Source organism: Bufo gargarizans, chromosome 7 (genome assembly GCF_014858855.1).
Source record: "Bufo gargarizans isolate SCDJY-AF-19 chromosome 7, ASM1485885v1, whole genome shotgun sequence".
NCBI classification, from domain to species: domain Eukaryota; kingdom Metazoa; phylum Chordata; class Amphibia; order Anura; family Bufonidae; genus Bufo; species Bufo gargarizans.
In genome coordinates this window covers 18,078,541-18,099,593 of record NC_058086.1, presented here as the reverse complement: position 1 = coordinate 18,099,593, position 21,053 = coordinate 18,078,541, and positions in this window count along the sequence as shown.

Genomic DNA, 21,053 nt, shown 5'->3' with positions numbered 1-21,053 from the left:
ATCCCTTGTCTCTTCCACTGCCTACCAAGCCTCCCATCTCATACTCTTCCTTCTTAGACTCTATGATTCTAAGCCATTAAATATAACAAAAATGCACAATACCTAATAGTAAGACATGTTACTTCTAGACAGAAAAATAATATTAGCATAGATATGTGTATATTATAATTAGGAAAAAAACTGGCCTCCTTATACCCCTTCATAGCCAGCCAACCCTCTCCTATACTCCTCATCGGTCATGACAACACTGTCATGAACAAGAGGAAATCAGACTAACATTGAGTGTAAAAATGAACATAGTAATCTGCAATCTCTGCATTAAAATAACAAATTTGGATTTCTTTAACGATTAATAAGTAGCCATCATGCAATGATTTTTAATGTATAGGGCCATGACTTTAGCATATGCTGTTGCTATCATAGAAATAAGTAAATCTATTACTGGAATTTTTTTATTTAATTTCTAAATATTTTATACAAAGATCTGTTTATAAAACAATAGATTTTAAACAGATTATAACAGCTAATGTTTCTATGTTGCTTAATACCTAAACTAAAATTGAAAAGTCAATGAGGGGTATTTATCAAAGTACTTACAACACTACACAAGATTTATTAGAAAGGAATCTTGGGCTTCCCACCAATCTTTTTAAAATGTGAGGAAAAGGAGGTGCTTAGAAGGAGATGACAGGGCCCACCACAGCCCTCTGGATTTACTATTACATTAGCCGGAAATCAGAGTGAGTGTTAGCTCAAGTCATTGCTATCCCCTAGCTGGCATAGATTTAAATTTCTGCCGTACGGAGTGCCAGAGGTGCACCAGATTTATTAGAAAGGCGCATCTTACTCCAGAGCACAGGAGATCAAGGTTATGGGAACACCAGTGTTGTTAAATGCCCCCCAATGAGTTCTAAAGCTAATAAACATTGAATACTGTCCCATCTTATTTTACATTTACCTCCTCCCCTTTCTTAGTTTCTAAGACCTCCTTTCTCATCCTCACCTCAGCCTCCATTACCTCTCCCTTCATTCTACTACTGAGCCTTATTGTCCCCTTTATTCCTCCACCTACTTCTTCCCCTCCTTCTTAACCTATTTCTTGTCTTATCCACTATCTTCTAAGCCTCCTATCTCTTACTATTCCTTCTCAGACTCCATTACCTCCCCCCTTATTCTCCTACTTAGCCTTCATCTCCTCTTCTCTCATCCACCTAGTGCTTCCTCTCCTCCTTAATCCATTGTCTCTTCCACTGCCTTCTAAGCCTCCCATTTTATACTCTTCCTTCTCAGACTCTGTGTCTCTAAGTCATTAAATATAACAGAAATGCACAATACCTAATAGTGACAAATGTTTCTTATAGACTGAAAACATTAAATTAGCATAGATATACAGTACAGACCAAAAGTTTGGACACACCTTCTCATTCAAAGAGTTTTCTTTATTTTCATGACTATGAAAATTGTAGATTCACACTGAAGGCATCAAAACTATGAATTAACACATGTGGAATTCTATACATAACAAAAAGGTGTGAAACAACTGAAAATACCGTATTTTTCGCCGTATAAGACGCACTTTTTCTTCCCCCAAAATGGGGGGAAAATGCCCCTGCGTCTTATACGGCGAATGCAGTCAGTTTTACATCGCTGGCAGCGATGTAAAGCGAGCGGGGACTCTGGGAGGGACTGGGAGGAGGAGCTGGGGCCGGCAATAGCGGCGGGGCGGTGCAGTCACTGTACTAAAGGCCCGCCCCGCCGCTCCGGTGTACTAATAAAATATGTCATATTCAATTAATGGTTATTAAATATGCCCCTTTATGCCTAATAGTACCTTAAATCCTAAGCGCAGCCGTACAATGCAGGCCGGGCGGGCGGCAGCGTAACTCCCTGATGTCACGAGCCTGCGCCGCCTACTTTATGAATGAAGCAGGCGGCGCAGGCAAGTGACGTCAGTGAGTGACGCGCCGCGCCGGCTTCCCGGCCTGCCGGCATTGTACTGAAGCAGGTACTATTGGATTTAAGGTACTATTAGGAATAAAGATGCATATTTAATAACCATTAATTAAATCAGACATATTATATTAGTATACTGGAGCGGCGGGGGATCTGTGGATGGCACAGTTATGGGCTGGGAGGGTCTGTGGATGACACATGTATAACAGTAATACTATAGTAGTACACCGGCGCTTGCAATGAGTTTAGCTGACGCAGCGGTACCGCAACGGTATCGCCACCGTTTGATATCAAGTGAATGATGTAAGTAATGTATATGTAGGTACTGCGCGACTTGTACTCCCTATTGCTTTCTCAATCAGAATGGCACCATGAAGATACGTAATGGTTATAGCAGGGACTTACAGTTTGGTTGTGATGTCTTAATCCCAGATGCTCCTCTGTGGGTGCTGTTCTCCTGCGTCTTTCCAATTTTCTTCTTTTCTTTTTTGTTTTTGGTGCCGTTCGGGATGAGGGAAGGTTTGGGGAGCTGGGCCCTAATAGTAACAACTGTTTTTTAAATAAGAATATTACTTGAGCTTGCCCCGGCCGGTGGCGCCGCTCGTGATTTAAAAGAAGCCGCTTGTTCGCGCTCGCTCGGAGCGCTGCGTGACGTCACGACAGTGGCTACGGTGGACCAGGAGGACCAAAGTTCTCTCCAACGCGTTTCGATTAGTTCGCTAATCTTCGTCAGGGATGCGTCCTCTGTCTCCCGATGCTACTTTTGAAGGTAAGTAACTCCTCCCTTCCCTGATTCCTACATCCCTGGCTTGCTTGATTGATATCTTAGTTGAAGGCAAATAGTTCTATTTCTGAATTGAGACCCGAGGGTACCAGAGTGTTTAAGTTAAATATCCAGCGGCTTTCTGATCTGGACATTTTCTTGATAAAATCTCCTCCTCTTTTATCTTTTTTAACTATTTCAATACCCCGGAAAGTGGTGCCGCTATATTTTCCTCCGTGTTTGTCCTTATAGTGTCTGGAAAGTGGGTGGCCCTCGTATTTCCTTCCTATGTTATAAATGTGTTCCCCTATTCTTTTACTTATAGTTCTCTTGGTTCGTCCTATGTATATTTTTTTGCACGGACATGTTATAGCATATATTGCACCCTGACTGCTGCAGGTTATATGATCTTTTATTTTATATGTTTCTGTGTCCCCTGTCCATTCATTTTTTATTTCTATGCTGGTGTGCTGTTTTTTGTTTGTCTTTAGTTTTTTGCAGACACTACAATAGCCGCATGGGACAAAGCCTCCCTGGGATTTTGTTCCAAGAATGGTTTTTTGTTTCTCATTCTGTTTACTCAAGCATTTGTTAGTGGGGGCTATTATACTGCCCACATTTTTGGCCTTTCTGTATATGAATTTAGGATTTTTTGGGATTTGGTCTCCTATTATTTTGTCTTCCTTCAAGGTTTCCCAATGTTTTTTGATGATCCTTCTCAGTATTCCTGCTTGGCTATTGTATTGTGTGATGATTGGTGGCATTTCAAAGGTTTCCGTTTTTATGTTTTCTTCTGGTTTTTTCTTCTTTTTGATTAACTCCTGTCTGTCTAATTTTCCTACTGATTCTTTCTGAATTTGTAGCTTATCCATGTTGTAGCCTTTCTCTTCAAATTTCTTTATCATTTTGTCTGCCTCGGTTCGGTATTCACTTTCCTTTGTACAGTTACGTTTTAGTCTCATCAATTGTCCCTTAGGAATATTTTCCAACCACTGTGGGAGGTGGCAGCTTTCACGGGATATGAAGCCGTTGACGTCTGTGGGTTTGTTGTATGTCCTGGTTTCTATTTTGCCATCCTCTATGTAGATGGTTAGGTCCAAGAAATTTATTTCATTCTGACTAAATATAGGTGTAAATTCTAGGTGGTAATCATTGTTGTTAATTTCTTCGAAAAATGTATTGAGGGCTTCCTTTTCTCCTGCCCAAATGAATATAATATCGTCTATGAAACGTTTCCATAGGACGAGATTCGACCGGAGCTCGCCGTGGGGATAGATGACTTGATGTTCCCACTGTCCAACATATATGTTAGCGAATCCCGGTGCGAATCTCGTCCCCATCGCGGTCCCCCATTGCTGTATGTAGAACTTGTCCTCAAATATGAAGTAGTTTCTTTTTAGAATGAACATAATGCATGCACCAATAAAATCTATTTGTTTCTCGGGGAGAATTCCCTGGTTCTGTAAGCAGGTTTTGGCTGCGTTACATCCTTTCTCATTTTCAATGATGGTGTATAGGGATTTGACATCCAGAGTGCCTAGAATGTAATGTGGTTCCCATTTGACCTGGTTTAAGATGTTGAGGATGTGCTGGGTGTCTTTCAGGTGTGTTGGTAATAGGTCTACACACGGTTGCAGGAAGCGGTCTATATATTCGGATAGATTGCTTGTCAGGCACTCTACTCCTGATATAATTGGTCTTCCTGGGGGGTCTATTATACTTTTATGGATTTTTGGGTTATAATAAAATGCGGCAATTCTGGGTTGTTTTGTTTCTATGTATTCAGCCTCTTTAGGGTTGAGGATGGCTTCTGTTTTCCCTTTTCTGACTAGTTCACCTAGTTCCTTTCTGAATCCTTCTGTAGGGTCACTTTTTAGTATTTTATATGTTTTTTTGTCGCCTAGTAGTTTATATGCTTCCTGTTGGTATTTTGCTTTATCCATTATCACAATACCCCCGCCTTTATCCGCAGGTCTTAGAATGATTTTATTATTTTCTTGTATCTTTGTTAATGCTTCCCGTTCTGCATGGGATATGTTTCCTAGGTGTTTTTTGTTTTGTTTCTGTTTTTTGGGGCTTTTGATTTTTCGTATGTCCTTTGTGACCATATTCATAAAACTGTTTAGTGCCTGTGAATATTCTTGCACGGGATGGTATTTGGATTTTGCTTTTAGATCCGTATGTTTGTATCCCTTTACTGGATTGTTGTCTTCTATTACTTCTGTTTTGTCGAGTCGGTGGGATTTATTGCTGTCTGTCCCATTAATGTTGTTTTTTTGTTGTTTTTTTATAAAATATTTCTTTAGCGCTAGTCTTCTCATAAATTTGCGTATCCCTATGAAAGCTTCAAATTTGTTGAACGACGTACTTGGTGCAAATTTCAACCCTTTTTCCAGGATATTTTGTTCTCCCTTTGTTAGTATATGTGTGCTAAGGTTAAAAATTTTTTGTTCTGACCCCCTTCCAATCTCCTTTTGTTTTAGTTTCTTCTTTTGGGCGAGTTTCCCTCCTCTATTACCCCTCTTGCGCTTTTTCTTCTCAGAAAAAAATCCTGTTTCACAGTTTTTTTTATTATAGTTGTTCTTTTTTCTCTCTGTTCATTACGTCCTCTTTCCTGCTCTTGAGATTTGTCTCTGTGTGTGTTTCTTGTTACCATTGTTGGGTTTGTAGTTCTTGATTCTTTTCTCCTGGTATCGTGGTTACTTGTAGTAACCTTCACATTATTTCCATCCATATTAAGTTCTTTCTTATTTTTTTGATTAAAGAAATTAAAGAAAAGAAGAGCAGAAAATTCAACCGCGATGCACTACCTAAAAATCACACGGAACATAATAGCCAGGATTCCTTCCAAACACTGGACGAAGGTAGATATAGTGAAGTGGAGGAACATACATCCATCTTCACAGTACATGAAGAGGAGAATTACCAAGACGAGGGGAACACTCAAATAGAACAATCAATACCAATAACCCCAGAAGTCAGAATCAGAGGACAAAACGATGTAACAAATAGAAACGAAACAAAGACGGACAACCGCTATGATGTATTAACGAATTATGAAACAGATGAAGAAGAAATAACTCCCTCCCGTCAACAGAAGAAAACACGAGAAAAAGAAGAAAAAGAAGAAGAAAAAGACAGACAAGACCTATTAGAAGACCATCATCAAAAAAATCAAAAAAATAAGAAAGAACTTAATATGGATGGAAATAATGTGAAGGTTACTACAAGTAACCACGATACCAGGAGAAAAGAATCAAGAACTACAAACCCAACAATGGTAACAAGAAACACACACAGAGACAAATCTCAAGAGCAGGAAAGAGGACGTAATGAACAGAGAGAAAAAAGAACAACTATAAAAAAAACTGTGAAACAGGATTTTTTTCTGAGAAGAAAAAGCGCAAGAGGGGTAATAGAGGAGGGAAACTCGCCCAAAAGAAGAAACTAAAACAAAAGGAGATTGGAAGGGGGTCAGAACAAAAAATTTTTAACCTTAGCACACATATACTAACAAAGGGAGAACAAAATATCCTGGAAAAAGGGTTGAAATTTGCACCAAGTACGTCGTTCAACAAATTTGAAGCTTTCATAGGGATACGCAAATTTATGAGAAGACTAGCGCTAAAGAAATATTTTATAAAAAAACAACAAAAAAACAACATTAATGGGACAGACAGCAATAAATCCCACCGACTCGACAAAACAGAAGTAATAGAAGACAACAATCCAGTAAAGGGATACAAACATACGGATCTAAAAGCAAAATCCAAATACCATCCCGTGCAAGAATATTCACAGGCACTAAACAGTTTTATGAATATGGTCACAAAGGACATACGAAAAATCAAAAGCCCCAAAAAACAGAAACAAAACAAAAAACACCTAGGAAACATATCCCATGCAGAACGGGAAGCATTAACAAAGATACAAGAAAATAATAAAATCATTCTAAGACCTGCGGATAAAGGCGGGGGTATTGTGATAATGGATAAAGCAAAATACCAACAGGAAGCATATAAACTACTAGGCGACAAAAAAACATATAAAATACTAAAAAGTGACCCTACAGAAGGATTCAGAAAGGAACTAGGTGAACTAGTCAGAAAAGGGAAAACAGAAGCCATCCTCAACCCTAAAGAGGCTGAATACATAGAAACAAAACAACCCAGAATTGCCGAATTTTATTATAACCCAAAAATCCATAAAAGTATAATAGACCCCCCAGGAAGACCAATTATATCAGGAGTAGAGTGCCTGACAAGCAATCTATCCGAATATATAGACCGCTTCCTGCAACCGTGTGTAGACCTATTACCAACACACCTGAAAGACACCCAGCACATCCTCAACATCTTAAACCAGGTCAAATGGGAACCACATTACATTCTAGGCACTCTGGATGTCAAATCCCTATACACCATCATTGAAAATGAGAAAGGATGTAACGCAGCCAAAACCTGCTTACAGAACCAGGGAATTCTCCCCGAGAAACAAATAGATTTTATTGGTGCATGCATTATGTTCATTCTAAAAAGAAACTACTTCATATTTGAGGACAAGTTCTACATACAGCAATGGGGGACCGCGATGGGGACGAGATTCGCACCGGGGTTCGCTAACATATATGTTGGACAGTGGGAACATCAAGTCATCTATCCCCACGGCGAGCTCCGGTCGAATCTCGTCCTATGGAAACGTTTCATAGACGATATTATATTCATTTGGGCAGGAGAAAAGGAAGCCCTCAATACATTTTTCGAAGAAATTAACAACAATGATTACCACCTAGAATTTACACCTATATTTAGTCAGAATGAAATAAATTTCTTGGACCTAACCATCTACATAGAGGATGGCAAAATAGAAACCAGGACATACAACAAACCCACAGACGTCAACGGCTTCATATCCCGTGAAAGCTGCCACCTCCCACAGTGGTTGGAAAATATTCCTAAGGGACAATTGATGAGACTAAAACGTAACTGTACAAAGGAAAGTGAATACCGAACCGAGGCAGACAAAATGATAAAGAAATTTGAAGAGAAAGGCTACAACATGGATAAGCTACAAATTCAGAAAGAATCAGTAGGAAAATTAGACAGACAGGAGTTAATCAAAAAGAAGAAAAAACCAGAAGAAAACATAAAAACGGAAACCTTTGAAATGCCACCAATCATCACACAATACAATAGCCAAGCAGGAATACTGAGAAGGATCATCAAAAAACATTGGGAAACCTTGAAGGAAGACAAAATAATAGGAGACCAAATCCCAAAAAATCCTAAATTCATATACAGAAAGGCCAAAAATGTGGGCAGTATAATAGCCCCCACTAACAAATGCTTGAGTAAACAGAATGAGAAACAAAAAACCATTCTTGGAACAAAATCCCAGGGAGGCTTTGTCCCATGCGGCTATTGTAGTGTCTGCAAAAAACTAAAGACAAACAAAAAACAGCACACCAGCATAGAAATAAAAAATGAATGGACAGGGGACACAGAAACATATAAAATAAAAGATCATATAACCTGCAGCAGTCAGGGTGCAATATATGCTATAACATGTCCGTGCAAAAAAATATACATAGGACGAACCAAGAGAACTATAAGTAAAAGAATAGGGGAACACATTTATAACATAGGAAGGAAATACGAGGGCCACCCACTTTCCAGACACTATAAGGACAAACACGGAGGAAAATATAGCGGCACCACTTTCCGGGGTATTGAAATAGTTAAAAAAGATAAAAGAGGAGGAGATTTTATCAAGAAAATGTCCAGATCAGAAAGCCGCTGGATATTTAACTTAAACACTCTGGTACCCTCGGGTCTCAATTCAGAAATAGAACTATTTGCCTTCAACTAAGATATCAATCAAGCAAGCCAGGGATGTAGGAATCAGGGAAGGGAGGAGTTACTTACCTTCAAAAGTAGCATCGGGAGACAGAGGACGCATCCCTGACGAAGATTAGCGAACTAATCGAAACGCGTTGGAGAGAACTTTGGTCCTCCTGGTCCACCGTAGCCACTGTCGTGACGTCACGCAGCGCTCCGAGCGAGCGCGAACAAGCGGCTTCTTTTAAATCACGAGCGGCGCCACCGGCCGGGGCAAGCTCAAGTAATATTCTTATTTAAAAAACAGTTGTTACTATTAGGGCCCAGCTCCCCAAACCTTCCCTCATCCCGAACGGCACCAAAAACAAAAAAGAAAAAAAGAAAAGAAGAAAATTGGAAAGACGCAGGAGAACAGCACCCACAGAGGAGCATCTGGGATTAAGACATCACAACCAAACTGTAAGTCCCTGCTATAACCATTACGTATCTTCATGGTGCCATTCTGATTGAGAAAGCAATAGGGAGTACAAGTCGCGCAGTACCTACATATACATTACATGTATAACAGTGCCATCCACAGATCCCCCCCCCTGTAACAGTGCCAGCCACAGATCCCCCCATAACAGTGTCTGTCATCCACAGTTCCCCCATAACACAGTGTCCGTCATCCACAGTTGCCCCCATAACAGTGTCCGTCATCCACAGATCCCCCCATAACAGTGTCCGTCATCCACAGATCCCCCCATAACAGTGTCCGTCATCCACAGATCCCCCATAACAGTGTCAGTCATCCACAGATCCCCCCATAACAGTGTCCGTCATCCACAGATCCCCAGTAATAGTGCCATCCACAGACCACCTAGTTCCAAACCCACAGCACACCTTTTGGTTAAAAATATTTTTTTTCTTATTTTCCTCCCCAAAAACCTAGGTGCGTCTTATACGCCGGTGCGTCTTATACGGCGAAAAATACGGTATGTCATATTCTAGGTTCTTTAAAGTAGCCACCTTTTGCTTTGATTACTGCTTTGCACACTCTTGGCATTCTCTTGATAAACTTCAAGAGGTAGTCACCTGAAATGGTTTTCACTTCACAGGTGTGCCCTGTCAGGTTTAATAAGTGGGATTTCTTGCCTTATAAATGGGGTTGGGACCATCAGTTGCGTTGTGGAGAAGTCAGGTGGATACACAGCTGATAGTCCTACTGAATAGACTGCTAGCTGCTTTTTTCTTGCCATAATACAAATTCTAAGTAAAGAAAAATGAGTGGCCATCATTACTTTAAGAAATGAAGGTCAGTCAGTCTGAAAAATTGGGAAAACTTTGAAAGTGCAGTCACAAAAACCATCTAGCGCTACAAAGAAACTGGCTCACATGCGGACCACCCCAGGAAAGGAAGACCAAGAGTCACCTCTGCTGCGGAGGAGAAGTTCATCCGAGTCACCAGCCTCAGAAATCGCAGGTTAACAGCAGCTCAGATTAGAGACCAGGTCAATGCCACACAGAGTTCTAGCAGCAGGCACATCTCTAGAACAACTGTTAAGAGGAGACTGACTGTGTGAATCAGGTCTTCATGGTAGAATATCTGCTAGGAAACCACTGCTAAGGACAGGCAACAAGCAGAAGAGACTTGTTTGGACTAAAGAACACAAGGAATGGACATTAGACCAGTGGAAATCTGTGCTTTGGTCTGATGAGTCCAAATTTGAGATCTTTGGTTCCAACCACCGTGTCTTTGTGCAACACAGAAAAGGTGAACGGATGGAATCTACATGCCTGGTTCCCACCGTGAAGCATGGAGGAGGAGGTGTGATGGTGTGGGGGTGCTATGCTGTGACACTGTTGGGGATTTATTAAAAATTGAAGGCATACTGAACCAGCATGGCTACCACAGCATCTTGCAGCGGCATGCTATTCCATCCGGTTTGCGTTTAGTTGGACCATCATTTATTTTTCAACAGGACAATGACCCCAAACACACCTCCAGGCTGTGTAAGGGCTATTTAACCATGAAGGAGAGTGATGGGGTGCTGCGCCAGATGACCTGGCCTCCACAGTCACTGGACCTTAACCCAATCGAGATGGTTTGGGGTGAGCTGGACCGCAGAGTGAAGGCAAAAGGGCCAACAAGTGCTAAGCATCTCTGGGAACTCCTTCAAGACTGTTGGAAGACCATTTCAGGTGACTACCTCTTGAAGCTCATCAAGAGAATGCCAAGAGTGTGCAAAGCAGTAATCAAACCAAAAGGTAGCTACTTTGAAGAACCTAGAATATGACATATTTTCAGTTGTTTCACACTTTTTTGTTATGTATGTAATTCCACATGTGTTAATTCATAGTTTTGATGCCTTCAGTGTGAATCTACAATTTTCATAGTCATGAAAATAAAGAAAACTCTTTGAATGAGAAGGTGTGTCCAAACCTTTGGTCTGTACTGTATGTACATTATAATTAGAAAAATAACTGGCCTCCTCATACACCTTTATAACCAGCCAACCCTCTCCTAGACTCCTCATCGGTCATAACAACACTGTTACGAACGAAAGGAAATCAGACTAACATTAAGTGTAAAAATGAACACTGTATTCTGCAATCTTTGAGTTAAAATCACAAATTTGGATGTTTTTTATTAGAACACCAAAAAAGGGAAAAAGGCTGGCACAAAAAAGTATAGATAAATATAAACTTTATTGAGGTCTCAACACGAGACAATATAAAATAGAATACAGATAAGGAATAATATTGAGGTGGATATAGAGCACACTGGAAAAAAAAAATATATATATATAAACACGGCACCACTAATATATAGACATGTACATATAGTTAGAAATATCCAGACTAATTAGATCATCTAAATAGCATAATAAATAACATGAACCGGATACCTAAAAAATATATATATTAGGACAAAGCCACAATAACAAACCAGAATGGAGATCCAGAATAGTACAAGCAATATAAAGTGCAAAGTGCAACCTTATACAAAACCTGGATATCTACAGCGGAGCTGCCCACAATGGAGCCATGGCATAGGTACCTGAGTGGTGAACCGAAACCCCAACGCGCGTTTCACTTAAAGCTTCTTCAGGGGGAGAAGGTATGTATGTATAGGAGGAGCTATTAGGAGGGCTTTTATAGCCATATAATTAGATAAATCGTAGACAGATGGGAGTATGTGTGGCCACACACATGGAAGCGATCCGAGTGCGTTCCAGCCTGGAACGCATCGCATCACTTCCGGTCTTCGGATGGAACGCACAAGCGTCGTGGAACACAAGGCGTCACTTCCGGTACATCAGGATGAAGAGCAGAAGGCCTAAATAGCAGGGAACTGGAAGACATACAGCAAGTGAATAAAATAATGGCATGAAGAGGAGCAAAATATAGATGGCAACTGGATGTGACAGGGTGAAATAGCGAATGAAAAGATATAAAAATCGAGCGGACCGGAAGTGCGTATCTCGGGCATGGAACGCAAAAAGGCGATCACATGACCCGTGGAACGCACATAACCGGACTTATGTACATATAATATGAGAAAAGCCAAAAAAGGGGGCCAGTCAGCACATACCAAACCGCAGTAGCACATTGCTATGGCAGGGTACAACATTAAAAGACAGAAACATGCAATGCGACAATAAACTGCAATATAGAGTACAAAATTGCATAATAATAACAAGTGCTACACTATAAGTGCGAGATACTTGGCAAATCGTTTTGTACAAAATTATTTGAGCCCGTCTGCCGAGCGTCAAGGCGATCTCTGTTAGATGGGTTACTACGCTAAATTCTATCTGTTAGGTGCCATCACGGCTACCATACACTTCAGGGAGTGTAGGTTCCACGTTCCTGCATTTAATACTACCTGTTAGGTGCCATGACAGCTACCATACACTTCAGGGAGTGCAGGTTACACAGCAGGCCCACTCCACAACACCACCGGCGCCAAACAGCTACCAAGGATTGCAGTGAGAGTCCACAAACTATCTCACTCCTGGTGCCATGGCTTCAGTGAGTGAGGGGGAGCAGGCCTGACTATGTACTAACACTAATTAAAATCAGCCTATACGGCAGACAGGATGGTCAGGAGTGCATGACTGAGGAGGCAGCCACACCTCCAGTACAAACTGCAAAGAAAAGCCAAAAAAGGGGGTCAGTCAGCACATACCAAACCGCAGTAGCACATTGCTATGGCAGGGAACAACATTAAAAGACAGAAACATGCAATGCGACAATAAACTGCAATATAGAGTACAAAATTGCATAATAATAACAAGTGCTACACTATAAGTGCGAGATACTTGGCAAATCGTTTTGTACAAAATTATTTGAGCCCGTCTGCCGAGCGTCAAGGCGATCTCTGATAGACTGGTTCCTACGCTAAATTCTACCTGTTAGGTGCGATTACGGCTACCATACACTTCAGGGAGTGTAGGTTCCACGTTCCTGCATTGAATACTACCTGTTAGGTGCCATGACGGCTACCATACACTTCAGGGAGTGCAGGTTACAGAGCAGGCACACTCCACAACACCACCGGCGCCAGAACAGGTATGACCATAAGTGGTAGTACTATAAGGAGACGTGATTAATCATTAAAACCTCAGTAAAGAGGAATAAATAATGGTGATATTATAACCAAATGTACATAGCAGATATAAATACATAGTGGTGAAAGCCACACTGTGATCAAGATGGTTAAAACCAGTGATATACAGCACAAACAAATATATACTAAATAACAATGTGAAAGAATATATGCCAAATACAAAGAATATATATATATATATATATAACAGGGGCGTAACTAGAAGTGACTGGGCCCCACAGCAAATATTTGTAAGGGCCCCCCCAGCGCGCTTCGCATCTCCCTCCTGTGTAAACCCCACTCCTTTGGCACAGTGTAGCGGTATACTGTACATTGTGGTGCCTCCCGCTCCCCCATGGCAGTAACAGTCGGGTATTAAAAAAATAAACACTTCTACTTACCTCCATGTCAGCGATGCAATGCAGCCTCTTCCTGTGTCCCGCCCTGTATGTCCTTATATGGAGTCAGTGCTTGTATTTCAGAAAAAGCTTCTGCTGGGATTCGAACCCACGACCTTCTGCTTCAGAGGCAAAGCAGCTAACCACTAGACCAGACCAGCTGCCTTGCTCCTCACTGAAAAAAATATGAGACTTCTACTGTTATAGCTGGTTCACATCTAGACACATGACAGCTGCTCATATATAGAGATATAGCAGAGCTGAATGTGCTGAGACAGCTGTCATATACAGATATAGCAGTATCTCAGATATATCTCTATATGACAGCTGTTCCAGCACACTCAGCTCTGCTATATCTCTATATGATAGCTGCCCCAGCAAACCCAGCTCTTCTACATCTATGCATAAGACAGCTGCTCAAACACACCCAGCTCTGCTATATCTCTATATGACAGCTGTCCCAGCACACTCAGCTCTGCTATATCTCTATATATGACAGCTGCTCCAGCACACCCAGCTCTGCTACATCTATATATCTCTAAGTATTGCTATAGTGAGCTGAGTGTGCTGGGGCAGCTGTCATGTGTATAGATGTAGTAGAGCTGGGTTTGCTGGGGCAGTTGTCATATATAGAGATATTGTAGAGCTGAGTGTGCTGGTGCAGCTGTCATGTGTATAGATGTAGCAGTGCTGGGTGTGTTTCGGCAGCTGTCATGTGTATAGATGTAGTAGAGCTGGGTTTGCTGGGGCAGCTGTCATATATAGAGATATAGCAGGGCTGATTGTGCTGGGACAGCTGTCATATAGAGATATAGCAGTGCTGGGTGTGTTGGGGGCAGCTGTCATGTGTATAGCTGTAGCAGAGCTGACTGTGTTTTGGCAGCTGTCATGTGTATAGATGTAGTAGAGCTGGGTTTGCTGGGGCAGCTGTCATATATAGAGATATAGCGGAGCTGAGTGTGTTGGGGGCAGCTTTCATGTGTATAGATGTAGCAGAGCTGGCTGTGTTTCAGCAGCTGTCATGTGTATAGATGTAGTAGAGCTGGGTTTGCTGGGGCAGCTGTCATATATAGAGATATAGCAGAGCTGATTGTGCTGGGACAGCTGTCATATAGAGATATAGCAGTGCTGGGTGTGTTGGGGGCAGCTGTCATGTGTATAGATGTAGCAGAGCTGACTGTGTTTTGGCAGCTGTCATGTGTATAGATGTAGTAGAGCTAGGTTTGCTGGGGCAGCTGTCATATATAGAGATATAGCAGAGCTGAGTGTGTTGGGGCAGCTGTCATGTGTATAGATGTAGCAGAGCTGGCTGTGTTTCGGCAGCTGTCATGTGTATAGATGTAGTAGAGCTGGGTTTGCTGGGGCAGCTGTCATATATAGAGATATAGCAGAGCTGAGTGTGCAGGGACAGCTGTCGTATAGAGATATAGCAGTGCTAGGTGTGTTTGGGCAGCTGTCATGTGTATAGATGTACAATTAGCCAGCTATAACAGTAGAAGTCTCATATTTTTTCAATGAGTTGTAATGCAGCCTTTATGGCTGTGAGGGTAAATGCTTTGCCACTGATACACTGCTAGGTTGTGGGTTCGAATCCCAGACCAGGAGACTTTAGCAGACAGTAAAATTAGATCACACTAGCGGCTGCTGTGAAGGGGCCCTGAACCCGATATTTAACTAACTTGAAAATAAAACTGACACACACGCTGCCGGGGCGCCGGGCCCCGAAGCAGCTGCTTCCCCGGTAGTTACGCCACTGATATATAATAATAATAGTGCTAAGAATTAATAAAGTGCTAACTCCAGATAAATGCCGAGAGACATCGATAGCCCCTGCATGTAAGGTACACGATGAAGCCTTCGCCGGGTGAAGGATGAACGAACGGGAAGAGAAAACCGATGAAATAGTGCAGCGGCCACACCTAAATGGCTAACAGAGAAAAAAGAGTAATTAAAAACAATGAACAACTAATATATATACGAAAGGTACCAACCAAACAGATTGTCTCCACAAATATAAAACCTAAAACCTAAAAGCAACCATGCGTGGATGTGTACCGGACGGTAACACACCCAAACATGTAATAAAGACACATATATATAAAATGACAGAGGAACACACAAAATAAAGTGATAAATCGAATAAACATAAAGATGCAGCGCTCACAATCAGAAGACCGTGGAAAGAAGTATTATAAGAAGGGGGCATAACTAAGGCCCTCATTAAACCCATATGGAGTAACTGTATTCAGTTGAAAAATCCATTTAGCCTCGCGTTGGGCTAATAGCTGCTTCCAATTACCACCCCTACTGCCAACGAACACCCTGTCTATGCCTCTTACCTTAAGAAGGGAACCATCACAGGCATGATGCATCTTAAAATGACGTGGAATCATCTTAAGACCGGTATCGTCCTCTTCATTCACTGCAGACTGTATCCGCAGAACATGCTCTCTGGTTCGCCGCTTCAGTTCCTGTGAAGTGAGCCCCACATATAAAAGACCACATGGACAACTCGCCACATATACCACACCAATGGTATTGCAAGTAATTGTATGGGTAATTTAGAAAGTCTTATGACCTGTGGAGTCAGTAAAAGAGGTTGTGGTGAGAATATTGGCACAAGCCACACAATGCCCACATGGACGACAGCCCCATTTGGGACCCTTTGACCCAAATAATCTGGGGGATGTAGAAGCCTGATGATGGCTGTGGACCAAAGCATCTCGGATGTTACCATCTCGTTGATAAGTAAGGGAAGGTCTCGATGGAAGGTGATGTTTCAAAATGGGGTCCATAAACAGAATATTCCAGTGTGTTCTCAATGATTTCAGTACTGCATTGTGGCCGGAATTAAATGTGGTAATAAAACGTACCATGCTGTTTTGAGACTGTCGCCCCCCTGGGCCGTTGCTGTAGAATATCGTCTCTACCAGATTGGCGGGCTCTGAAGTAGCCTTTCTTCAATGAGGATTCACTGTAGCCCCGCTCTCTAAATCTCCTGGTCAACTCCTGTGCCTGTTTTTCGAACAAGTCATCATTAGAGCAGATTCGCCTGAGCCGCAGAAATTGCCCTGTGGGGATACCTTCAATCAATTTCCTTGGGTGGGCAGAGCCAGCATGTAGGAGGCTGTTAACTGAGGTAGGTTTCCGATGAAGATCGGTATAGATGTAACCATCTTGATCCACTTGGAGAAGAACATCAAGAAAATCCATATCCTTTCGGCCGGACTTGTACGTAAGGTGAATATTCAGATGAATTTTGTTTAAATTCGTCATAAAGGAATCCAATTCTCCAGTCGTGCCCTGCCAAACCATCAGCACATCATCGATGTAGCGGTTCCACAAATGTACCCTATCGATGAAAGGAACCGGGTCAGTAAGAAACAGGCCTCTCTCCCACAGCCCCAGGAAAAGGTTTGCATAGGACGGCGCGCACGCCGCCCCCATGGCTGTTACCTGGAGCTGCAGGTAGAAAGAACCCTTAAACATAAAGAAATTGTGCCTGAGGGCAAAATCCAAAATCTGTAAAATGAAAGAAGCATAGTCACCTTCAACATCCGACATGGCCAAGAACTGGGCCACAGCTGTCATTCCATCCTTGTGACAGATAGAGGTGTATAACAATTCTACGCAACAGGTCACAATTAACATGTCCTCCTCCAGCTGAATCCCGTTCAATTTGCGCAGAATGTCCCCAGTGTCTTTAAGATAAGAGGGAAGACTCTCAACCAAGGGTCGTAAAACGTGGTCCACTAGTCTGCATATAGGTTCACACATGTTGTTATTACCTGCCACAATCGGATGGCCAGGAGGCGTAGATAACTGCTTGTGAACTTTAGGGAGCAAATAGAACTTGGGTATCGTAGGGTAGGTCACAAGTAGACAATTGGATTCCTTTTGACTAATGATGCCACGATCGTAGGCTGAACGCAATATTTTACCTAAGGCATCCTGAAAGGAATTGAGAGGGTTGAAAGTAAGTTTTTTATAGCAAACAGTGTTCTTCAACTGGCGAAAGGCCTCCCTCTCATAGAGTGTAACTGGCCAAATAACCACATTACCCCTTTGTCAGAGGGTTTTCATGATCAAATCTTTCATATTCCCCAATTGTTTGATGGCCAGACGTAGTTCGCCACTCATATTACCATACTGAAACCTGGTGGAAATCTTCCTCAGGTCATCAGTTACCAACTTAACAAAAATGTCTATGTTGGGAAACAGACACAGGAGGGAATTTCTTAGATTTAGGCACCAAAGTTCTTGGCAGTCTACTTACTGGGCTGGGGTCCTGTTCGTCTAACAGGTCACATAGATCTTGTATAGCTCTTTGTTCATTGTTCAGGGGTATCGACAAACGGTCTCCATCCTTGTGAAAAATCCTTTTAAAAAACAGATTTCTGGCAAATAAATTCAGGTCTTTTATCGCTGTAAACACATCAAATTTATTTGTTAGAACAAAGTTAAGGCCCAGACTCAAAACCACTAATTGGGCATCAGTGAGGTTAACATCAGAGAGATTAATTACCTGAGCTCTAGACGGGCCAGCATCCCCTGTGCGGTGTCTTTTATTGATTTTCTGGTTATTCAACAGATCATTTCGTTTACCCCCATACCTCGTGGGGCGAGAGGCGACGGCATCGTCACCCCTTGCCCCTTCGGCATCAGTCGAGGCATAGGAGGACACTGACACACTCCTGCTGCGTGGCATCGTCTTGAACTGCTTCCATCGGTAGACCCGTTTATGTTCGTAATCTTGGCAATCTCTGTGAAATTTGCTGGCCTTCCGTTCCTTTATTTGTTTTTCCCATAAAACATGGGTACTTTCCATTTCCTGTTTGAAAGCTTCCAGATCCGTGCTGTTAAGTATCTGTTTCAGCTGGCACAATACCTAACAGTGACAAACATTACTTATAGACAGAAAAGTACAAATAGCATAGACATGTTTATAATCACTAATTTGGACATCTTTAATGATTAATAAGAAGCCATCATCCTCTGATGTATACTTAATAGACCTATAACTGCACCACATGCTGCTACTATCAAGGGACTAAAGAAATCTATTACAGGTCAGTAAACTCTGTTTTTTAAAAATTTCTAATCATTTTACACACATGTCTACTTATAACACAACACATCTTAACCAGATCATGACAGACAATGTCTGTAAATTGCATGCTTACTTCTTATTACCTACATTAAAACTAAAAAGTCATTGAGGGGCATTTTTCTAAGTCCTTACGCCACTACTGCAGCATTAAAAACTCGGAAGTGATAGCGCTCTCCATATTTGTGCTGTAACTTGTGACTTTTTGAGTTTCTCACAATTTTTTTTAAAGGGTGAGGCTAAGAGGGAGAAAGCAGGGCCCATCACAGCCCTCTGGTTTATCTAAAACTTAAGCTTTAACCAAATTAAGTTATGGTTCAAGTTGACGCCAGCCCCTAGCTGGCATAGATGTGACATTCTGCTGCACAGAGTGCCAAAGGTGGGCCAGATTTTAAAAAAAAGGCATAGGCACATCTTTCTCCAGAGCACAGGGGATCACGATTGGTGTATGGGAACACTAGTCTTGATAAATTCCCCCCACTGTGTTCAAAAACTAATAAACATTGAATACTGTCCTATTTTACTCTCCTTTATTTACCTCCTCCCCTTCTTAGTTTCGAAGTACTCCTTTCTCATGCTTTATCTCCGCCTCCATTTACTCCCTCTTCATTCTACTATCCTTCTTTTCCCTTTCTCTCCTCTACCTACATCTTCTTCTCCTCCTTAAACTCTTGTCTAAGCCTCCTATCTCTTATATCTGTAAAGAATAAATCAAGTCAACTGGACTTACTGTAGATTTCTTGAAAACATTTCACTCGTTCCTCCAACGAGCTTTCTCAATTCTGAGTGACTGTACAAGAATTCTCTCGGACTAAATATGTAACTGAATCAACATCTGGTAATTATATAATTATTATCGTAAACTTTTGGATTTTTTTTATAAATAAAGGTAACACAAATTGACAAAAATTTACCATTAACATTATGTACAATGTGTCACGAGAAAACAGTCTTAGAATGGTTTGGATAAGGCTACTTTCACACTTGCGGCAGGACGGATCCGACAGGCTGTTCACCATGTCGGATCCGTCCTGCGGCTATTTCGCCGTGTCTCCGGCGGCACGGCGAAATAGCCGCAGGACGGATCCGACATGGTGAACAGCCTGTCGGATCCGTCCTGCCGCAAGTGTGAAAATACCCTAAGTAAAGGCGTTCCAAAGTTATTACCACATAAAGTGACACGTCAGATTTGCAAAATTAGGCCTGGTCAGGAAGGGGTAAATGGCCCGGTCTGGAAGTGGTTAAAGGGTTTATCCCATTTTGGACACTGGAGTCATATCGCTAGTATATTCCCCCAGTGTCTGATATGTGCAGGTTCCACAAATGGGACCCGTACCTATCCTTTCTCTGGCCACCACCTTCCCCGCTCCGTTCTCGGTGTAGGTGCGGGTCCCAACTCTCCTAGCGATATGCCACCATTGTCTCAGATGGAAATACCCCTTTACGGTCACATGCACACGTTGTGGAATACGTGTGGTTTTTCCTAGCAGATTTCCATGTGGAAAAACCACAGCATCATAAAGTACCAGCAAAGTGTATGAGATTACACTAAATTCATGTACACTTTGCTGATTTTTTCAGTGAGAAAATTGACCTTCTGCACGGATTTTAAATTTAATAGCATGTCAATTATGTTTGCGGTTTAGATGCGTATTTCACCCTTAGATCTGCAGCGAAACCACATAAAATCCTCACCAAAAAACGCAATTATACATTACGGATTTTGGTGCGGATATGCTACAGAAACGCACAGAAATCCACACAGATATTTGTGCTGATCTTCTGTATGTTCACTTGCACCCGTGTGCAGATGGCCTAAAGGGTTTCTCCGAGACTTTAGAATGGATGACCTTCCCTCAGGAGACCCCCCCCCCCAATCAGCTGTTTGAGAAGGCAGCGGCACTGTCACCTTTTCCTAGGACAAGTGACGACTTGCGCTGTGCTTTGTCAGATGAGAAAGGGCCACACTGCTACTGTGGGCACCAATGCCTTCTGAAACAGAGTGTGTCGGACCCCCAGCGATCAGATAATGATGACTAATCGTGTCAGACCCCCAGTGATCAGATAATAATGCCCAATCTAGAGGATAGGTCATCAGTATTAAAATCATGGAAAACCCCTTTAAGTGTCCCTCTTTGAAAGTCATACATAATCTAGTACATGACAACCTCTTTCTAAGAAAACTAGAACCACCCCTGTACCTGATGTGGATCCAGAGATCTCCCCATTCACTGCTCCAATTGCTCTGATAGATTTATTTCAAGCTGTCAGCTTAGGGGGAGTGTCCTTTCTGCTGAAGCTGGTGGCAGTTGAAGGATGAAATGTGCTTCTGTATCAGAAAGCAGGACAGAGAAATTTGAAAAAGAGCAAACAGCAGGTGGCCCTATAGTCCCATTTGTGACGA